General features: G+C 44.8%; 1 non-coding gene across 1 annotated transcript; it reads right to left on the reverse strand.

Annotated features, from left to right (window-relative positions):
* Window positions 1-3,513: 3,513 nt before the first annotated feature.
* LOC118077050 (U6 spliceosomal RNA) lies at window positions 3,514-3,619 on the reverse strand. Its single transcript, XR_004691604.3, has one exon. It is a non-coding gene; the product is annotated as a U6 spliceosomal RNA (small nuclear RNA).
* Between the last annotated feature and the right edge of the window lie 15,393 nt (window positions 3,620-19,012).

Consider the following 19,012-nt stretch of genomic DNA (forward strand, 5'->3'; position numbering starts at 1 on the left):
TCAATCCACCCGATCTTTTGACAGTTTGACAGCTTTTGACAGCTGTCAAAACACTCTTCCCCTTAATACCGCTGTACCTCAAGGGGTGCCGGACTCAGGGGCTGAGATGGTTCCAAAAAAGTCTTTTTTTCCCTCTCGGGTCCACAATTTCAAGTTCTTTCGTTGTTCGGCTTAGGTTTTTTTTTCCCCAAACGCCTCCCAGTTTCCCATTAGGAAGAGACCGACTTCCGTTTCTTTAAAGTCTCTCCTATTTTTCCATGAATGTGCCAGGTGAACTTCTCTGGGGAGAGCATTCCACAGATGGGGAGCCACTGCAGATAAGGCCCGTTCTCCTGTTGCCACCTCCGGACCTCTCAAGGAGGGGGCACATGAAGAAGGGCCTCAGAAGATGATCTCAGGATCTGGGTAGGCAGCCCTTGAGGTATTATCTAAGTTCAAGGACACATTCCAATGAGACAAAACCATTAGGGGTACCAAGTGGTGTCAGCGAAGGGCATGGCCTGGGGAGAGTTCTGAGGGCCGGACAGAGAAGGCTGCAGGGCCACATTTGGTGAGGGGCTGAGAATTCTTGCTTAACGCTCTTCCTTCGGTCACAGATCTTCAACTCTCCTGATTTCCTTGGTGTGTTAAGTGAGCTCAAGGGCAGCTGCACAACCGCATTCCAAACAGCACTATTGTGACACACAACTAGTGTGGACAAGGCCAAATTTCCCCAGTGGCAAAAATGTCAGTGCTAAAAAAAATCAATTTCAGCTGGGTATTAACTGAGGAGCAATGATGAAATACCGCAGGGGAAATACTTTCCCTGGAAAGTCAAATGTCTTGTCATTGCCATGGAAAACTTTTTCAAAAGCTGTATTTCAAAGCCAAGAGATTTCTATCTTCCTTATGAAACTCTGATGATTTTGAAATGGGAAACCTATCAATAATTTTACTGATTCTTTACCCTTCATATATATATAGTATATGACAGCACATAACTGGTATATACATTATCAGGGCTACATACAGAATAGCCCTTTTAAGAAATCGTCAAAGTGGCATAAGGTACTGAGTCTGCAATAACTACAAATTTATGGAAAAGTCCTTGAGGAAAGGGTGGGGGAGAAATAGCACAGTGGAGGCCTTGAAGAGGATCATGTCTCCATGCCCGGAGCAAGGGCTTAACTTTGGATATAATTTGTGCTAGAGGGAAGGAAAAGTCAATTTTTTATTGTACAATGGAAGCTTTTCATTCATTCATTCATTCAGAAGAAGAAGATAACAAAATGCAAACATCATCAGACTTTCATCTCTAGACATGGCACTAAAAATGCATTTGATTCAGAATAGCCATTTAAAGGACTTCTGCTCACCCTTCCCTCTCATGCTAATGGAGGACAAGCTGCAAGAACATTCCTAAGAGCAGGAGAGTTGGATCAGAGCACATGCTCTGCATACACAGGATCAATTTCTGCACCCGCGGTGTTTCATTTCATTTATTTATTAAATGTCTGTCCATTCTTCTTCCCAAAGGAGCCCAGGGTAGTAAACACCAAAGCAGTAAAGGACCGTGATGAAAATGGAAATTAACACATATTAAAAACAATTATGAGCTTCTACATACCTTTTTTTTAAAAAAACATTTAAAAAAATCTAAGAAACATTTAATATTCTCATACCTTTACAGCTAATAACGTTGAGGTTGCTTGGAACAGTTATGCCTGTGTGGACAGGGACATTTAAAAATGCATCCTAGAAGTTACTAATGACAGAGACAGAGCTACCTCACCAGGGAGAGCATTGCACAAAGAAGGGACCATCACTGAGAAGGCCTTGTCATGGGTCGATTCTAACCGAGGAGCACCATCCCCAGTTAGAAGGACCAGGTTGCAAGTAATGAGAAAGATATAAGATTCTCCAGATGTTGCTGCTGCCAGCATCTCCGACTCTTGGCTTGCCAGCTAGGTTTGAAAAGAATACGAGTCTGATAACATATGGATGGGCACAATTCTGTGCCAGATGAGCAAATAGCCTATAATAAAGGTGTGTGTTTTGTGTGTGTTTTTTTTTAAAAAAAACCACACACACACAGGGATTAGTCAAAACATTTTATGCACCCAGTGGTGTGAAAATGCCCTTTCAGTTCAAAACCCACAACTCTGATCCCATATAGCTCTTTTAAGCCCTTCTATTTAGAGCCTAAGGGACCCAGGTGGCGCTGTGGGTTAAACCACTGAGCCTAGGGCTTGCTGATCAGAAGGTCGGCGGTTCGAATCTCTGCGACCCAGCTCCTGCCAACCTAGCAGTTTGAAAGCACGTCAAAGTGCAAGTAGATAAATAGGAAACGCTACAGCGGGAAGGTAAACGGCGTTTCCATGTGCTACTCTGGTTTGCCAGAAGCGGCTTTGTCATGCTGGCTACATGACCTGGAAGCTATACGCTGGCTCCCTCGGCCAATAATGTGAGATGAGCGCGCAACCCCAGAGTCGGTCACGGCTGGACCTAATGGTCAGGGGTCCCTTTACCTTTACCTATTTAGAGCCTAGCTCTTAGTACTTTAGTCCACAATCCTATTTTCACTTGCCTGAGAGTAAGACTTGTTGAACTCAGTGGGGTTTATCAGCGAGAAGGCATACACAGGGGAGAGCACTGTTAGAACAGGATTGCTAAAAGTGTTCACTCTTCCTACATAAGCTACACACTTATTTTCACTTGAAAGCACCCAGTGAGGAGTGAGGAGTGCTCAAGGGAGCTGGATCTGTCAACTCTGCAAATTCTTGCCATTATATTTATTCAACAACATAGTGTAAACAAGAGAACTTGTAATGCTGTATCTGCAACAGATGTTTGGTATAAAGATGTCAGGGTGAAGGACAAGACTGTTATAGACTCGCCCTGAAATTAAGGCAATGCCATTTATGCAGGCAAGAGTTATGGGAATGTCGCCTCATGTTTTGCTTCTCTGCCTCACTGAATAGTCGTGCATGCTGTGTGAACATCTATCTTGTGTGCTCCCCTGAATCTGAATTCAGTTGATTTAAATATCCCACACTGTTTGCAAAACACGGATTATTATTATTATTATTATTCAGAAGGATATTGAGAAATGCTTAGAAACATTAATTTTCCCACTCACTGCTTCTTTAGCACCCATGGCAAATGTGTGAGGTATTATCAACATCCCATGGAACGAAGCTAGAGAAGTAAATAACTCCCCAGAAAAGTTCACGAACTCTTCCTTCCCCCAATAAGTCTTCATTCTGAAGAAGTGTGCATGCACACGAAAGCTCATACCAAAATAAAAACTTAGTTGGTCTTTAAGGTGCTACTGAAGGAATTTTTTTATTTTTCTTCATATCTAAGTCTGATACCATTCTGAAGTTATGCGCACACAACACACAACCTTGAAGTCTGGCTGATTGGATTTGAATACATGTTTGCTGTCTTCTTCGCTCAGCTGAGCAAAGCATGTTCCAGTTGCATTTAAATATATATATATTTATTGAAGTTTTAAAATTATAAGAAAAAGGGAAAAAAGTACAGAAAGAAAATATTTGTGTGTCATCCTTGCGCTGGGGCCATGCTAATATTCTCTGTATCGTTTCAATTTAAGTATATGTGCTGCTGAAGTGAGAAAGAAAGCAAATAAGGAAGAGGGAGAAAGGTTATGAGGGGAACATTATGCAGCATCAGTGCAGACATGGTACACGAGTACAGCGGAATATATTTGTGGTTTAACAAATCCTGGAAAAGAAAGTATCACAGTAATTACCAGTGTGTACCAAATTGCATTTTGAGAGTCCCATGGACTGCAAGAAGATCAAACCTATCCCTTCTGAAGGAAATCAGCCCTGAGTGCTCACTAGAAGGACAGATCCTGAAGCTGAGGCTCCAATACTTTGGCCACCTCATGAGAAGAGAAGACTCCCTGGAAAAGACCCTGATGTTGGGAAAGATTGAGGGCACAAGGAGAAGGGGGCGACAGAGGACGAGATAGTTGGACAGTGTTCTCGAAGCTACGAACATGAGTCTGACCAAACTGTGGGAGGCAGTGGAAGGCAGGAGTGCCTGGCGTGCTCTGGTCCATGGGGTCATGAAGAGTTGGACACGACTAAATGACTAAACAACAATACCAATTGCATTTTACCTTTTGTGCAGAAATTCCTATAGTTTCTAGAAATTCATTTATGCCATCCCAGCACTGCCGGCAATACTGCCTGAATCAGAGACATTACCTCTGGATATTATGAGTGGAGAATAGGGATGGGAGAGAAAGTTGATTCAGTTTGAATTTCAGGTGAAGCCATCAAGCTCACACTTTTTTAAACAATATGAGCACTGAAACACAGCCATCCTTTGAAATTCCCACTTATCTGGATTTTGTGATGTAGCTCTCCAACCAGTGTTTAAGAAAATGCATACATCAGGGAAGCGCCTGCATAAAAATAAAAATATTCATAGAATTGTAGAGTTGGAAGGGACCCTGAGGATCATCTAGTCCAACCCCCTGCCAGTGCAGAAATATGCAGCTGTCCCATACAGGGATCGAACCTGCAACCTTGGCATTATCAGCACCATGCTCTAATCAACTGAGCATGAAAATAGTATACAAAAATGTGTTGCAGTAGAAAAAATTGCTTGCAAAAAAAGGTGTGCATGATTCAAAGCTGCAGCCAAAAATATGTTTAGTAGGAGAGATTTGCACTAATATTCCGATGAATTATCAGGAGGATTTTTTTTAATATAGAAAATGACAGTGGGAATTGCTGCAAAAATGTGGAGTACTGAATTTTAACTGGAAAAATGAGAAATGGGGAGAACTGAAATGAGCAGATCCTTTTGTTCCTGGTGAAGAGCACTACTGCGCTTGTGGAGTTTCCACAGGCAACTGCTTGGCAACTGTGGGAACTGGATGTTGAACAAGGCAGATGTTTGGCCTGACCCAGAAGAGGTCCTTCTCTGCTTTCATGTTCTTAAAATAAGGCCACATCCATAGCATACATTTAAAGCACATGGCTTCCTGCAAAGAATCCTGGGAAATGTAGTTCATTCAGGGTGTTGCGCACTGCCGCTCTGTGAGGGGGTAAATTTCAGTTCCCAGGATTCCCTGGGGGAAAGCGATACACTTTAACTGTGCTTTAAACGTATGGCGTAGATGTAACCACACATTAGAGGCAATAGTAAGGAGACGGGAATTCTTGCTGTGAGCAGTCTAGCTGTAGATTTTCTGGGAAGAATAAGTGGCCCCATGTGGTTGATAGTTTGGCTATATGTGTGATCCTGAACAGGAAAGAGGAAGCAACGCTGAACCTTCAAAGTGAGGTACTGTGTGGAACTAAAAGTAATTAGGGATGCCAAGGGCTTTCCCCGACTCATTTTGCGGGTGAGATGGCTGTCAGTCCTACCGTACTAATGCTGAACTCAGGTGCATAGCTGCCAAGTCTCCCGTTTTCCCCGGGAAACCCCCGTTTTTAAAGCCATTTCCCGCTGTCATCCCGAATGGCGAAATACCCCTTAATTCCCCCGGATTTCATCCGGTGCCGCTCTGCCCATGTCTGGGCAGCGCTGGCACCGGAAGTTGCTTCTACGTATGTCTGGACATGCGTAGAAGTGACTTCAGGCGCCGGCGCTGCTGATCCCGTATTTTTCTAACCGGGACTTGGCAGCTATGCTCAGGTGGTGTGTGTGCTGGCAGAAATGGAGTAAAACAAAGACCACTGAAAATAAGAGGGAGCTAATGGCATGCAAACGGAGGCCTTGACGTTCATTGAAGTACATTTTTAAATAAAATAAAAAAGAGTGGCACCCCCTAAAAATAATAATAACAGCCTAATGTGGATTGAGCATGCTCAGTAGCCATGGAATCGTGACTGTCAGCTGGAAAAGAAAAACAGGAAGCAAGCAGCAGTGGGGCAAAGGAATGGGCAGCCCAAGGAGGGCATGGTTGGCTGGCTGGCTCTGAAGCTACTCCAGGAAATGTGATATTGATAAGGTGAATAATACTAAAACGCAACTAATGATTACTCAAAGAAATAGGTTTAGATTTCCCAAAAGAAACTAGGATATAGAAAAGACATGAATATTTCAAAATAACCTCCAAATAAAGTAAACCTTGACGAGGTGCCGGCTAAGTGACTCGTTTCAGTGGAAAATCTCTATCTGTTTCCTCAGAAAGAAAATGTTAAGGGGCTGAGGTTTCCTTATAATCAAAACTAAACAGGAGCTGTAAGCTCTGAAAAGAATTGAAAATTACATAGCAGTCAGGGATAAACTTCCCCAAGATAAGACTATAGTTGTTTAAACTAAAGGTTAGCTGACCTATGGGACAATTCAACTAATGAATATCATTGCTCTTAGAAAAGATTAAGTAAAGGGCTGTAAAAGCTCTCCTGGTTGTGATGGCATTGATCAGACTGCTAGAGGGTGTTTCTGATTCTTGGCTTATATACCAAGTGGAGCTCCATTTCTTAAAGGGCTAGGAACAATTAATTGTCTAAGGGTGCGTCAAAGGACACTTTCAAAAGTAAAATGCAACAAAGTCACATAATGTTGGTTCTAAAATGCTCTTAACATAGAGAGACTTATAGGGGAATAATAGTAATGAGTTTGATTGTAAAATGAAAAGGAACTATCCTTGTTTATAATCACAGAACAACACTGTAAGCGCTCTTGATCTGAAAAAATAAATCCAAGCTAACTTTCTTAAAGAAACTGATGTTTGTGACCTTATAATTAACGTTCTTGGAATTGATGAAAATGGGTATTTACAAGAAAGGACTAAAATCCATATTCGTGTTGAGGCCTGTAGGCGTCAGGTATGCAAAACCTGTGTATCCAATATGTTTCTTTTTGTAAATAATTTCTTTTGCAAAATATCCAAATTTGGTTCCTTGTTAGTATGTTGGTAGATAACAAACCACCTGAAGTCTGTGGATCTATGGTTCGCTCTTATAAAATGTGACATGAGCGGTGCCTCAATAATTTGGTTAGCAGAGGTTATTTTGAGATATTCATGTCTTTTCTATATCCTAGTTCCTTTTGGGAAATTTAAACCTATTTCTTTGAGTAATCATTAGTTGAGTTTTAGTATTATTCACCTTTTCAATATCTCGTTTTAGGGATTTATCACGGCATAGTTTTGCTTTTGCGCTGATTCTACATTTCCGTGATTGTCTTTTTTGTCACTCCCGGAAATGTGGCAAGAGTGGCACTGAAAAGTGTAGGCGCGATGAACGTCCAGGGAGGGCTAATGATAGGTGCCTAATGATGGGGTGGGGGTGGGGAATCCTAGTGGAAATTGGCTCCTGCAAACATTGGGTATGGCTTAGGAGGAATCCTAATGCTATTAGTATGGTTTAGCAATGTTTTGTCACCAAATACGTTTGCTAAACATTAACTGAACTACTGACTCCATAATCAGGCCTTTCCATTCATACAGCCCCTCTGTACTCTGGACCGTAGGGTTAATGTGTCTTCATTTTGCAGGGGAAAAGTCCAGCTCACATAACCTTGCCTTTTTAGGTTTCTCAGAACTCTTTTGCTAGCTGGCTTGGCAGGGCACATTTCAAAGCTTTGGTTTCGGAAGCGTTACTTAACAGCTTCACATCAAGGCCAAGGTTTCGGCCCATCAAGTATGACTGTCCTTTCCAAAGAGAGTGAGTCAACTCCTTATTGAGGAGCCTGGGGAAGCAAGTATGGATTTGAAACCAGCATCGCTTTGCTCCAGAAAACTTTGCTCCAGGGAAACAGTGCAAGCAAAGTAGACTTGAGCCAAGAGAACAAAGCAAATTCAGGAGAAAGTAATTCAACAGACAGGTGAATGCTTGTTAAGACATTTGAAAGCCTCTTAATGAAAGTGGTGGTGATGGGTTCATGTTCTGTGTAGCGATAACCATCCAAATGCTGAGAATAGTCTATTCTGAATACATCAGGGGTAGGGCCTGGTTAAAGAGGAATGATTTTGCCTGGTGCCTAAAGGTGTATAATGAAGGCACCAGGTGAGCCTCCCTGGGGAGAGCATTCCACAGACGGGGAGCCACTGCAGAGAAGGCCCGTTCTCCTGTTGCCACTCTCTGGACCTCTCATGGAGGAGGCACATGAAGAAGGGCCTCAGAAGATAATCTCAGGGTCTGGATAGGTTCGTACAGAAAGAGGCGGTCCTTGAGGTATTGCGCTCCTGAGCCATTTAAGGCTTTATAGGTCAAAACCAGCAGAATTGGGCCCAGAAACTAATTGGTAGCCAGTGCAGCTGGACTAGGGTCAGTGTAATATGCTCAAACCATCTTGCCCCAGTGAGCAACCTGGCCACTGAATTCTGTACTAGCTGGAGTTTCCAAACAGTCTTCAGAGGCAGCCCTACGTATAACGCATTGCAGTAATCTAACCTCGAGGTTACCAGAGGATAGACACAGAAGTTAGGCTATCCCTGTCCAGATAAGATTGCAGCTGGGCCACCAGCTGAAGCTGATGGAAGGCACTCTGCGCCACTGAGGCCGCCTGAACCTCAAGGGACAGCAAAGGATCCAGGAGTACCCCCAAGCTACGTACCCACTCCTACAGAGGAAGCATTACCCCATCAAGAGTAGGCAACCTCCCACCCATCTGGTCTAGGGAACCACCCACTAACAGTCCCTCAGTCTTAACTGGTTTGAGTTTCAGTTTGTTGGGTCTCATTCAGTCCATTATTGAGTCCAGCACTTCAACTGCCTCACTTGCAGATGTAAAGAAGAAGAGGAAGTGAGTATCATCAACATACTCCAAACCTCCAGATAACCCCACTCGCCCATTTCATGTAGATGGGATAGGAGCGAACCCCGCAGAACCCCAGAAGAAAACCATGGTTGATGGTATCAAAAGACACCATGTATACATTTCTGCCTCTGACCATGGAGACAGAGCACAGCCATCATGGCTTGTAGCCATTAAGAGGAGGAAGGTCTCTTTGGCTCTTCAACCAAGAGCTGTTTCTAGCATTGATAAGGTTCACCCCATGCTTGGTGCTTTGAGGGTCAGACACACAGCTAACAGCTTTCCAGACAAAAGTCATGAGTTCCGCAGTGTCTTCTTGTGAGTGGGCACCTCCCACTGTGTGCGCGCAAGATGGCACAACCCCAAATTGTGAACATTATAAACTTTCAGGAAACTCAGTACTGACTCTGGATCAGGCATCCCCAAACTGTGGCCCTCCAGATGTTTTGGCCTACAACTCCCATGATCCCTAGCTAACAGGAGCAGTGGTCAGGGATGATGGGAATTGTAGTCCAAAACATCTGGAGGGCCGAAGTTTGGGGATGCCTGCTCCAGATCAATATCCTGTTGCAAACCACCAAGGTTTTCCAAGCTGGCTGTGAGTCAATAGTTCTTATCAGTTCTACCAACAAGTAGCTATTGAGGTCTCCTGTTCTTGGATCTGACTATTGACACCATCAAACTTCCTCAACCTGGTGCCATCCAGATGTTTTGGATTACAATTCCCATCAGCCTAGGCTGGCGCAGTTGGGGAAGCCTGCAATAAAAACCTTTTGCCATATGGCATAGCCAGCATCCCTATCATGGATCAGTTGCTGCAAAGGCTGCCAGGTGACATTCTAGTTACTGGAGGGAAATTGGCAATGCATTTGAAGAATTTGGAAGCAGTTCCCCTGAGGTTGCAGAGCTAAAAATGAATGAGTAACTGTGATTATTTTCCAAGATAAAGTTAAATATGCAGGACACAAAATTCTCTGAATCTTTTGCCAGCAGAAAAAAAAGTTCAGTCAACCACAGAGCACCCACCCCTAAAGGTATGCCAGTGTTGAAAGGTTAAATCCATGACTATATTTCCTATTCTGTATCAATCAATCAATCAATCAATCAATCAAATAATCACATTTTAATTCCAGCTTTCATCCAAGGAACTCCTCTTCCTCATATCCTCACAACAACCCCATGAAGTAGTTAAGGCTGAGAGATAGTAACTGGACCAAGGTCACCTAGTGAGCTTCATGAAAGAGTAGGGATTTGAACCTTGATCTCCCAAATCCTAGTCCAACACTCCAACCATTATACTACACTGCCTTTCTACAATAATGCAACTTTTTAAATGAATTGCTAACAAAACAGAGGGTTGGGCCACTGGCTTTATCAGCAGAGCACCATGCAATTTGTGGGTGGTCTTCTCAGACTTGGAACCAGCCTTGAGTGAGGACCTTTTACTCTGATGTGATAGCAGATGCTGCGGAGAGGATGATTACTTATATGTCTCTCAGGCCCATTCCAAGGTGCCATTTGCAAAAGTCTCTCAATGGTTGCCAGTTCATGCTAGCCACTGACTACAGCAGGGGTCTGCAAACTAAGGTCTGCGGGCCGGATCAGGCACAATTGCCTTCAGGATCCGACCCGCGGACTGTCTGTGTATCGGCGTGGGGATTCTGTTTGTTTCGGCTGCACCATTTCCCCCCCTGCGCCATTCAATTCCCCCCCTCCCTCACACACACCGTGACGGCGCCTCCTCCCTCCTGACTTCTCCCTGCCCTGCCTAGAGGAGGAAGGGGGCTGGGCTGAGCTGGCTGAGTGCCATTTTAAGCAGCCCCTCTCCGGAGCCAACCCTTTTGCGCCGCTCATCTTCCCTCCTCCTCCTCCGCCGCCCTGGTGCTCCTGTGGGCCAGAGAGCGGAGCGGATGAGCTCGCTTTGCCTACCCATGAGAAGCAGTAGCAGCAGTGGCGGCAGCCCCTGGGAAGGTAAGTGCAGTGGCCGGGGGGTGGGGAGGAGGACTACTTTCCCCCCTCGCACCTTCTTCCAGCTGCCCCCCTGGTGCCACTTCTCTGGCCTGCCACAAGGTCTGAGCGGCAGTGGACTGGCCCGGGGCTAAAAAAAATTGCCAACCCCTGGACTACAGGCCATTCATAGGCTGGGAATCTTCCCCCGGTGGAAGCTTGGTTGCAAAGCAGGGCTCTGATTTGGGCTTCCTATCCTTTCAGCTTAATCCTTAAACCTTTGACATGGTGTACAAATGCAGATGTACTCTCCCACTTGCCTGTTAAAGGAATGGCACAGCCACTCAAGCTGGATTTTTGGGGGGGGGGGAAGAATATTTACATTTTTCAGTCACGGATGTTGCTGATGCAATGTGACATGTTGCACCTCTTGTCACACTGACATGGGATGTCTCCTTTAAGATTGGCACCTCCCCCCCCCCTACAAATGCATGTATCATTTAAGGCCAGAAGAAGTGCCTTCCCCCCACAAAACCCACCATTGCAGTCAAATGCAAATTTAAGCGGTTATAATCAATTAAACGTATGATAATTCAACTAAGATTTCTCTAATTGGGCGACAGCTGTACTAGTCAGATTAGTACTCTAAATATAATCCGAGAAGACAGCCAGGAGGGGTGGGTGTAATTGGTTTTTACTATTATAGAGCGGAATAAAAAGAAAACATGCTTTAACGCTTGGGAGTTTCTCCGGGGAAATGATATATGACTTCCACAGACAGTCATGACTACCTTTTCATGAAAATAAATAGAAGTTTGTTGGGGGTCTCACAGCATCTCCTTTCGAAGTCTGCATGTTTCTTCAAGATGCTTGAGTAGTTCTCTGGCTAAAGTAGCATCCTGAGGATCTTTTCCTTCTCGTTCCTGAAAGTAGCTGTCTTGAGAACAAGTTTGTTTGCATCTATTGTGTCCACTTTTCTCACAGTCTCTTTCCTTATTTCATCTAGCCAAGGAGAACCCACAAGCAAGCATGCATCAAACATATCTTCCCTTACAAGCTACTTTGTGTTTTAACTGGAAGCCATGATCCACCAAGGAAAATAATGGGTGCAGCTAGGCAGAGATAGGCGTGGATTCAATTTTGGTTCAGGTTTTAATGGGAAACTCCCCAAATATGACCTGAAATGACGCTATGCTTTGAAATCCACACTCCTCTGATTTGTGCAATGCTGTCCTCCTACCCAAAATGTGTATATTAGGGGGAAATGTGTGTGAAAGTAGCATGAAACAACATACAAAAAATGCATTTGATTGTGGGAAAATTTGCTTGCAAAAATGTGCATATTAGGAGAAGTTCATATTAAAATGCTGGATAATTTTCGCAAGAAAAAAGGGGAGATCACGAATTGATGTGGAGAAATGAACCTAAGACTAGCCAAGTGGGAAACTAAGAGAAGCTGAAATTGACAGTGTTTCCCATCCCTAACCCCATGACCCATATGCTCGGAAGATCTGCATATACGGGGACACTACAGATTGTGCTCATGTCCTGCTTTGGGGCTTCTTGGAGGCATCTGGTGAAGCAGTGTGAGAACAGAATGCTGGACGAGACAGACCTGCCCCTTCTCCTCCTTATCCAATAGGACTCATCTTACATTCTTAAAGATTAAGGATGGTATGGTTGGTACAGGCTGATATGGCAAACAAAAATTGTTGCCATTGTTAAACAGCTGGCAGTCAGAAAAAGATATGAATCTACCGCAAATCATCCAATCATAACGGTCATCACTGGTCAAACAGATTTTGGAATTTTTTTTTGAAGCAACAGGGAAAATGAATCCTGCAAAACTTGAAGGGCTGGTCCTACCACCAGACAGACAGAGTGAGGTGACTGCCTCGGGCAGCAGATACATGGAAGGGAGTGGCAGCAAAGTGTTGGATGACGGAGCTGCGTAGGGCGCATGGCCTCCTCTGCACCCTCCGAGCTAGCCTACTGCCCTCAGGTGCAATGGAGGTTATTGCCCCATTGCCATTGTTGATGCAAGAGTCAACTTCTGTACATGGAATTTGGGGGGGGAGGGAGGGGAGATGGCATCTTCTCATTCACCTCAGGCATTTCTTGGGCCAACCTGTGCTTATCAGAGGTGAAACTGTACTCACCTTGGGAGCAGTGATCCCCTCTTCAATTGACTTTTTACTTTCTCACAAGATTATTGTCTGCCTCAAGCCTTTTAAAAAAGGTGGTGCTCAGGTGCTCAAACCTCAGCACAGCTCCACCCTCCAGTAGCACGACCTCTCCTTCCCTGTCCATCGATTGGAGGCTGAGGGTTGTGTCCAGTGGTGCCTCTCAACTCACTGCAAGCCTTCCAGCTGCAGTGTTCAACCATTTATAAACCCAGTGCCACCATAGCTGCCAAGTCTCCCATTTTCCCCGGGAAACCCCCGTTTCCCCCGGGAAACCCCCGTTTTTCCGGCTGTCCACAGCTGAAAAAACGGATTTTTTTGTTTCCCCCCGATTTATTCTGGCGTGGCGGCCATTTTGGACCTGGGCGGAGCATGCTCAGAAGCGACTTTTTATGCTGCTCTGCCCAGTTCCAAAATGGCTGCAGTGCAACTTCTGGTGCGGCAGCCATTTTGGAACTGGGCACAGCAGCATCACAAGTCACTTCTGAGCATGCTCCGCCCAGTTCCAAAATGGCCGCTGTGCTACTTCCGGTATGCTGATTTCGGTCCAGTCCCTTATTTTTCAGAGAGGAACTTGGCAGGTATGAGTGCCACCTCCCCAAACCAGCTCCACATGGCCCTCCAACTCTCTGGTGTAAAGGGGGAAGCTGAAAATTGCTTCCCTTCCTGTTTGGCGATGACAGCCTTACCAGTTGGATAAAACCCTGACTCTGTACTCTGCTCTGTGCCCAAGCAGGGCTAACCACGCTTGACTGCTGCTTTTCATATTGACAGGCATTCCTGTGCATTTTTAAAATCAGCAGGAAGGTTGATTGCATCTCTTTGGTATTCTTACTGCTCCGTTGCCTGTAATACTGTTGCTTGCTCTGGACGCTTGCAATCATATGGGTCACAATTTGCTAAGAAGATAAGACTCCGTTGAGACAAGCGAGAATTGCGTGGGAATCTGGCAGTGCTCTAGCAAAGCTTCCATTCGTTTGAACATTGCTTGTGCAGGAGAACTTCCTTCTGGTAGACTGCACCCAAAGCACATTGCATTTGCCCAAGGCTAAGCATATTTAGACCATAAACTGTAACCCTCTTCCCCGTCAAAGGCTCTGTGAAATTCTCCATGAAAAACAAATAGAAGCCTTTTGGCTGCATTACATATTTCTCCCTGTTTTGTATCTCCGGCTTCTTAGCAATGAATAATCTCTCAGAGCTGCATCACGACGCCACCCACATGGGAAAGGAGAAATGAAGGAAGGTGGCCAGGCCCTACCTCCTACAGCCCCTAGGAACTCCACAAGAACTCTTAGAAATGAATTTTCCGTTTCAAGTTACACATCCTTGCATCCCTGTGTGAGTTTCAGTTTCAAGTAAACCCAAATCTTATGGCAAATTCCGTCCCCACTGCCAAGTCTCAGATTGGTTTAAGGTGGAATCATAACTCAGCTCAGCCTCTTTGAAGCCTCACCCTGAGTCATTCGAAACTTGGCGCAGGTTTGCTGAAAAGTTTTCAAAATTCAGCAAAGCCAGGCTGTCTTTAGGGCTGTAAGGAACCCAAGAAGAAGTTGGCTTCCTTCATATAACCTTCCCGTTTCCTCAAGAAATGTTCCGCCAAGTCCGCTGTTTAGTGGCTTTGGGAAGGGAGCTGAGAGTGTCAGCCAAATCCAGGATAAGAATCTCACCTCTTGAGATCCAAGTAAACGTGCAGGCTATGAACCGACTGTGGGTTTCTCGCACACAGGTGTATATCTCAGGAGCAGATGGTTTTACTTCTGAGTTTCTTGGGTTTTTTTTTAAAAAGCATTATATAGCATTCATTCCTGAAAAATGACACATATACATGACACATGAAGGAAAAGACATGCAAAAGTGTAAAAGGGTAAAGCTTAGGAACCCCTAGCATTTTTTAAGAAAAGTATCTAAAGAGATGTTCACAGTATTAAGATTCTGAAAGGCTGTACAGTTGGAACCAAATCGCTTTTCCCAGTGGGCAAAAATAAGAGTCATTTAGCATCTTGCAGGCCACAATCTGATTTTTCTTCCATGCTGGAAGCAACATTCCCATGGTTCCATGTCGGCACCCATCCAGGCACTGATGACTAGCCCCAGTCCTGCTTAGTTTCAGGAAGATAGTAGCCTCATGTGCCTTCAGATCATATACCCCAGGACAGCTTTCTCTGGACCAGAGTCTACTTCAGTGAACACATGAAATTATTTTCTCAGTTGGCAGTTGAGTATGGGTGGTGGTGGTGGTAAAAAAACATGAACTGTGGGCCAAATGTCTTTAAATGAAATGCAAAAAAGTATGGTTTGTGATCATGAAAGTTTAAATGTATGCAAAACAAGCAGAGTGATCATTTTCAACAGCAGCCGTGCCACTGTTATGAATGGTAACTCTGCTTGTTTTTATGGATTCAAACCCAGTGTTGCTCATGCATGCAAGTTTTATCCATGCAACATCCCCATCAAAAGGTTATTTCCCCAATTGTTCCTGAAAATCCCATAAGTAACACACACACACACACACACACACAGAGAGAGAGAGAAAGAGAGAGAGAGATGTAATTCTGGATTTAATGGGGAAATATTATGGGATAGCATTTTGATGAGGAGAATGTCATATGAATGCCGCAGAAAATTTGCATGCATAGTAATGGGGAGTCAACAATAAACTGCTATATGGAAAGGTACTGGATGTCGAGGTGCCAACTTCTCCCAAACATTGTGGAGGCCTGATGTGAATTCCTGATGTCACACTTCAGTACCATTCGGAGTTCATAGAATCATAGAACTGTAGAGTTGGAAGGCACCCTGAGGAACATCTAGTCCAGCCCCCTGCAATGCAGCTGCCCCATACAGGGATCAAACCCGCAACCCTGGCATTATCAGCACCACCCTCTACCTGATGGCGCTATCCGGTTGTTGCTCTTTCCTTTCTTGTATATTTTTTTCCTTTTGTTTCGTTTGACGCCACATTGGGTGCTGCAAAGCCCTTCTTGCAATAAGGAAAGTGGCCACCTTTGCTAATAGAGTCTGATTCAAAAGCAAAGGTGAAGGGTGTGTGTGTGTGTGTGGAAGGAGAGTAGAATAAATGAGGCTTTAGATCTTATTTAGGAAAGTGCTCTAGACGGAATGTCGAACAAGCAGAGACTGATTGGAGTCAATGAGATCGTGTTTTCTCCTCTTGGACACTGAATGTAATTACTGAACACCCTCTTCGCTCACGTTGTTCTTTCATGGCAGTGTTATCCATCATGTATCTTTCTTCTCTAGAACAGGCGTTTTTTGTGAGGCACTGGAAGCGAATAAATTCACCTTCCCATACTCATGGAAGTCATAGAACCTTTCTGGGTGATGACTTTAGAGCTCGACATATGTGATGCAATTGCTCACTTGGTGAATTGCTCAGGCTCGGTGCCAGCTCTCGACACTCTTGGTAGGACCAGCTGGCCCTGACACCTGCCCTGATGTCTTGGTCTGTGAGCCATCCCTTAAATTTCCCACAATGCCCCTGACCTAGTGTCATTGTGGGAAACTTAAATGGACTCCTGCTGTTCCCATCACCATTGCCAGATCAACCCACTTCTTACAGGAAGGGCCCACCGGAGACACTGTGCTGAGGGTTCCCTCAAACTGGCACCAATCTTGCCAGCCATCAAGTGACAAAGAGCACCTCACAAACATTGTATCATCAAGCTTATCGTTTGGGTGATAGATGCGCAGACCGCTGCTCTGCTGCACATATAAATAATGAAGGGGGAAATAAAGATGCAAACTGTGTTTTATTGTGTAAGGCTCTGAAAGAAACAACTGTGATTTAATGGCCTGGCGGAAAGAAAAGGATTGGCCACAATCCAGCACACAGGTAGGTAGGTATGCTCTCAACTCCATTGGTCCCCATGTGCTGAACTGCAGCCAGAGGGATTTATGTCACTGTGTATGTGAGAAGAATATTCATTTACCTCATGATCTCATCGGCCTTGCTTCACTTTGTGTGCCATTCAGGAGACAATGTACGTTGCTTCATATAGATTGTGACTTCGTTCCCTAGCACTATTTTTCTGCGGACCTCCAGCAGCTAAAATGTATCTGCAAGATCTCCTGTTGTCAATCCTGACTGTTGCTTGCACAGTGCTCAATGACAGCCTTTTCTACCTTGTTTCCATGGAAATGGGAACTGAAAGAGGACAAGTAAGATCGAGAAGGAACTCTTGAAAATATAAGCTTTGGAAATGCTTCCCGATGTGCTTAGCTGTAATTGTATGGAACATATTTTTTCGATTTGGATTGAAATTTTCAACTGAAGACTAGAATTCATTAGGCTATGGAACATCTGGAGGACACCACATTGGTTATCCCTGGTTTTATAAGGCCTGAAGAAACTGTCCTGCATATCCAACTCCATATTTCAGGTGTTTTCATACCTGCCTCATCAATGCAATTTGGATGTAAGATGCTAAATCAGGCATCCCCAAACTGCAGCCCTCCAGATGTTTTGGCCTACAACTCCCATGACCCCTAGCTAACAGGACCAGTGGTCAGGGATGATGGGAATTGTAGTCCAAAACACCTGGAGGGCCGAAGTTTGGGGGTGCCTGTGCTAAACCTATAGACTGAACGTGCCCATGCTAAAGCCATATCAGACGCTGACAACATTGTGGGGAGGATACCTGAAGTTCCTAGATGGGGCAATTTCTGAGAAAAATATTCACTGGGAAGGAAATCAAGAGACTGAATTATACTTTGAAATGATTAAGATGAAACAGGAACCTAGGAAGATGCCTTCTACAGAGTCAGACCACAAGTTCAGCCTTGTGTACACTGACTGGCAGTGGCTGTCCAGGGTTTCAGACATGGGGCATTTCCTGCTCTGCTTGGAGATGCCGGGGACAGGGGCATTCCGAGGCAGGGGTGGGGGTGGGCGGTACGCCCTGGGTGCCATTCCAAAGGGTGTGTGTGACAAAATGCCAACCCCCGATCAGCGGCACCTCCCGGGGCAGCCCCTGGGATACGTGCCAGGCCCCCACGGGCAGCGCACCACGACCCCTGGGATGCGTGCCAGGCCCCCTGGGATGCTTGCCACGCCCCGTGGGACAAGCGCTGCTCCGGGTACCAGAGCAGGTTGCTCCGCCTCTGGCCAGGGAATGAACTTGGGATTTCCTGTATGCAAAGCAGATGCTGCAACTCTGAGCTCCACTTCTTCCCCATGTTTAAAATGAAATCAAAAGAGGAGAAGAGAAGGTTAAGGGGTGATATGATAGCCATGTTCAAATATATAAAAGGATGTCATATAGAGGAGGGAGAAAGGTTGTTTTCGGCTGCTCCAGAGAAGCGGACACGGAGCAATGGATTCAAACTACAAGAAAGAAGATTCCAGCTAAACATTAGGAAGAACTTCCTGACAGTAAGAGCTGTTCGGCAGTGGAATTTGCTTCCAAGGAGTGTGGTGGAGTCTCCTTCTTTGGAGGTCTTTAAGCAGAGGCTCGACAGGCATATGTCAAGAATGCTTTGATGATGTTTCCCCCTTGGCAGGGGGTTGGACTGGATGGCCCTTGTGGTCTCTTCCAACTCTATGATTCTATGAGGGAGGAAATAGATGAAAGTAAATATCAAGTATTCTGAAAGCAGGAGAGCTAGTACAATATCCATTGAGTTCAGTAAGTCTTTAAAAAAAACAAGCCTAAAATCCTAGAGACCTTGCAGGTACATGTTACTTAGGCAAACCTGTTAGATAAGAAGATATCATGAACCCACTAGCTTGCTTACTATGGCTTCCTGCCCAAGGGCACTTCATAGAGATTACACTGCACAAAGACATAACTCCATGATAGCTCTGTAAGAACAGCACCCTTTTGAGCGGAGCTTTTGCTAGCATTCCTGTTAATTGTTTACAGATGCTGTGAAAAAAGGGGGGCTTTCCTCGTTGGCCTAAGCAGTGCCAGTCCCTTCACCACAAAGAATTCTCAGGAAATGTAGCATGAAGGAAGAACGAGAAGAGATTCAGAGACTAGTTTTCATCCGTTTGATGAAGTAATGATAGCTACCTATCGGAGTTTTTTTCCATACTGATGCTGCCTGCCTTGAAAAACCACAGTCAAGCCTGGGGGGGGGGGAGAAGGGTGCTTTAAAAAAATGGGCATGGTTTAAGACAGGTTTGGTATACA

The sequence above is a fragment of the Zootoca vivipara genome, chromosome 10 (assembly GCF_965207765.1).
Source record: "Zootoca vivipara chromosome 10, rZooViv2.hap1.1, whole genome shotgun sequence".
NCBI classification, from domain to species: Eukaryota; Metazoa; Chordata; class Lepidosauria; order Squamata; family Lacertidae; genus Zootoca; species Zootoca vivipara.